Source organism: Ranitomeya variabilis, chromosome 5 (genome assembly GCF_051348905.1).
Source record: "Ranitomeya variabilis isolate aRanVar5 chromosome 5, aRanVar5.hap1, whole genome shotgun sequence".
NCBI lineage: Eukaryota > Metazoa > Chordata > Amphibia > Anura > Dendrobatidae > Ranitomeya > Ranitomeya variabilis.
In genome coordinates, this window is record NC_135236.1 from 536,735,904 (window position 1) to 536,739,512 (window position 3,609).

A 3,609-nucleotide genomic window follows, 5' to 3' on the forward strand; every position below is an offset into this window, starting at 1 on the left:
TAGGGCCTGTACCATCTCCCCCTCTTGGGTCTTCACCCCGGGGAACCCCATAAGGTCAGATCCTGGGTTCACCCAGCGGCACACTGTGCGCTCTGTGCAAACTTCACACAGCAGAGCAGTGGGTCGAAGCGGGGCCTCTAAGCGGTGTTCCATGCCCGTGGGATCCTCCCATGGCAACAGGCGCTGAAGTCTATGGGTTCCAGGGAGAGGGGGTGCTGCAGCGGGGCCTACTAGCAGGCCCTCGGCCGGCGGGACGGGGTCGGCGGACTCACCAGCCGATGCAGGCTCTCCCTCCGCGGCGGGTCCCTCTGGCGGCGTCGGCGAGGTCCTCGGCAACAGTATAAGATCCGATGCTGGAAAACTGCTATCCGGCGCCGCCTGGTGCGGAGCCTGGGCCTTTACGTTCAGCTGAAGGAGCTGGTCGAGCAAGCTTTCCATCTCGACCTGCAGGAATTCGGTGCCGTCCGCGGAGAACTGGCTGCTGTGCTCATCCGGGTAGTTGGGGGAGACTTCCGCTTCAACCCCACTTTCGGGTTCAGAGCTGCTGGCCATGGCGTCCTCCACGTGGGTCACTTCCTGGTTCTTTTCCCGCTCTCTCCTTCGTGGGCGGTTTCGCTTTCTCTGTTTCTGCCCACCATTGAGAATCAGGAGGCGGATCTCTGCTGCTGACGGACACGTCCTCACGGTGCAGAAATATTTAGACTGGGTGGCCATTGTCTTTTGCGCTCTCCAGCTCGTCTAAACCCACTCCACGCCCTTCTTCTTCTCCTGCGCTCTCCTCAGTGCTGTAATGGCGGCGGATTTTGGCGGCAAGTGGCACAGCACAGTCTTTGCAATAAAGTACAGTCTGAGCACAATAAATCACAGTTCCAAGGCACACATGACCTGATTCTTCAGGCTTAAGTAGATCCTGTTCGTGATGCCAAGTTGTAGCGCCCCCACTGCCGCTGGGTTGTGATTAGGGTTATGGCTACAGTTGGGATTAGGATTAGGGGTGTGTTGGGGTTAGTGTTGAAGTTAGAATTGAGGGGTTTCCACTGTTTAGGCACATCAGGGGTCTCCAAACGCAACATGGCGCCACCATTGATTCCAGCCAATCTTGCGTTCAAAAAGTCAAATGGTGCTCCCGCCCTTCCAAGCCCCGACGTGCGCCCAAACAGTGGTTTACCCCCACATTTGGGGTACCAGCGTACTCAGGACAAACTGGGCAACAACTGTTGGGGTCCAATTTCTCCTGTTACCCTTGCAAAAATAAAAAATTACTTGCTAAAACATAATTTTTGAGGAAAGAACAATTATTTTTTATTTTCATGGCTCTGCGTTATAAACTTCTGTGAAGCACTTGGGGGTTGAAAGCGCTCACCACACATCTAGATAAGTTCCTTCGGGGGTCTAGTTTCCAAAATGGGGTCACTTGTGGGGTGTTTCTACTGTTTAGGCACATCAGGGGCTCTGCAAATGCAATGTGACGCCCGCAGACCATTCCATCAAAGTCTGCATTTCAAATGTCACTACTTCCCTTCCAAGCCCTGACGTGTGCCCAAACAGTGGTTTATCCCCACATATGGGGTATCAGCGTACTCACAACAAACTGGGCAACAAATATTGGGGTCCAAATTCTCCTGTTACCCTTGTGAAAATAAAAAATTGCTTGCTAAAACATCTTTTTTGAGGAAAGAAAAATGATTTTTTATTTTCACGGCTCTGCGTTGTAAACTTCTGTGAAGCACTTGGGGGTTGAACGTGCACACCACACATCTAGATAAGTTCCTTGGGGGGTCTAGTTTCCAAAATGGGGTCACTTGTGGGGGGTTTCTACTGTTTAGGCATATCAGGGGCTCTGCAAACGTAACATGATGCCCGCAGACCATTCCATCAAAGTCTGCATTCCAAAACGTCACTACTTCCCTTCCGAGCCCCGACATGTGCCCAAACAGTGGTTTACCCCCACATATGGGGTATCAGCATACTCAGGAGAAACTGGACAACAACTTTTGGGGTCCAATTTCTCCTGTTACTCTTGCAAAAATAAAAAAATTCTGGGCTAAAAAAATATTTTTGAGGAAAGGAAACACATTTTTTATTTTCACGGCTCTGCGTTATAAACTTCTGTGAAGCACTTGGGGGTTCAAAGTGCTCAGTACACATCTAGATAAGTTCCCTTGGGGGTCTAGTTTCCAAAATGGAGTCAATTGTGGGGAGTTCCTACTGTTTAGGCACATCAGGGGCTCTGCAAACGCAACCTGACGCCCGCAGAGCATTCCATCAAAGTCTGCATTTCAAAACGTCACTACTTCCCTTCCGAACCCCGACGTGTGCCAAAACAGTGGTTTACCCCCACATATGGGGTATCAGCGTACTCAGGAGAAACTGGACAACAACTTTTGGGGTCCAATTTCTCCTGTTACCCTTGGGAAAAAAAAAATTGTGGGCTAAAAAATCATTTTTGAGAAAAGAAAAATTATTTTTTATTTTCATGGCTCTGCGTTATAAACTTCTGTGAAGCACTTGGGGGTTCAAAGTGCTCACCACACATCTAGATTAGTTCCTTGGGAGGTCTAGTTTCCAAAATGGGGTCACTTGTGCGGGAGCTCCAATGTTTAGGCACACAGGGGCTCTCCAAACGCGACATGGTGTCCGCTAATGATTGGAGCTAATTTTCCATTCAAAAAGCCAAATGGCGTGCCTTCCCTTCCGAGCCCTGCCGTGCGCCCAAACAGTGGTTTACCCCCACATATGGGGTATCATCGTACTCAGGACAAACTGGACAACAACATTTGGGGTCCAATTTCTCCTATTACCCTTGGGAAAATAAAAAATTCTGGGCTAAAAATCATTTTTAAGGAAAGAAAAATAATTTTTTTATTTTCACGGCTCTGCGTTATAAACTTCTGTGAAGCACCTGGGGGTTATAAGTGCTCACTATGCATCTAGATAAGTTCCTTGGGGGGTCTAGTTTCCAAAATGGGGTCACTTGTAGGGGAGCTCCAATGTTTAGGCACACAGGGGCTCTCCAAACGCGACATGGTGTCCGCTAACGATTGGAGCTAATTTTCCATTCAAAAAGTCAAATGGCACGCCTCCCCTTCCGAGCCTTGCCGTGCACCCAAACAGTGGTTTACCCCCACATATGAGGCATCGGCATACTCAGGAGAAATTGCCTAACAAATTTTAGGATCCATTTTATCCTGTTGCCCATGTGAAAATGAAAGAATTGAGGCTAAAAGAAATTTTGTGTGAAAAAAAAGTACTTTTTCATTTTTGCGGATCAATTTGTGAAGCACCTGGGGGTTTAAAATGCTCACTATGCCTCTAGATGAGTTCCTTGGGGGGTCTAGTTTCCAAAATGGGGTCACTTGTGGAGGAGCTCCAATGTTTAGGCACACAGGGGCTTTCCAAACGCGACATGGTGTCCGCTAACGATGGAGATAATTTTTCATTCAAAAAGTCAAATGGCGCTCCTTCCCTTCCGAGCCTTACCATGTGCCCAAACAGTGGTTTACCCCCACATGTGAGGTATTGGTGTACTCAGGAGAAATTGCCCAACAAAATTTAGGATCCATTTTATCCTGTTGCCCATGTGAAAATGAAAAAATTGAGGCTAAAATA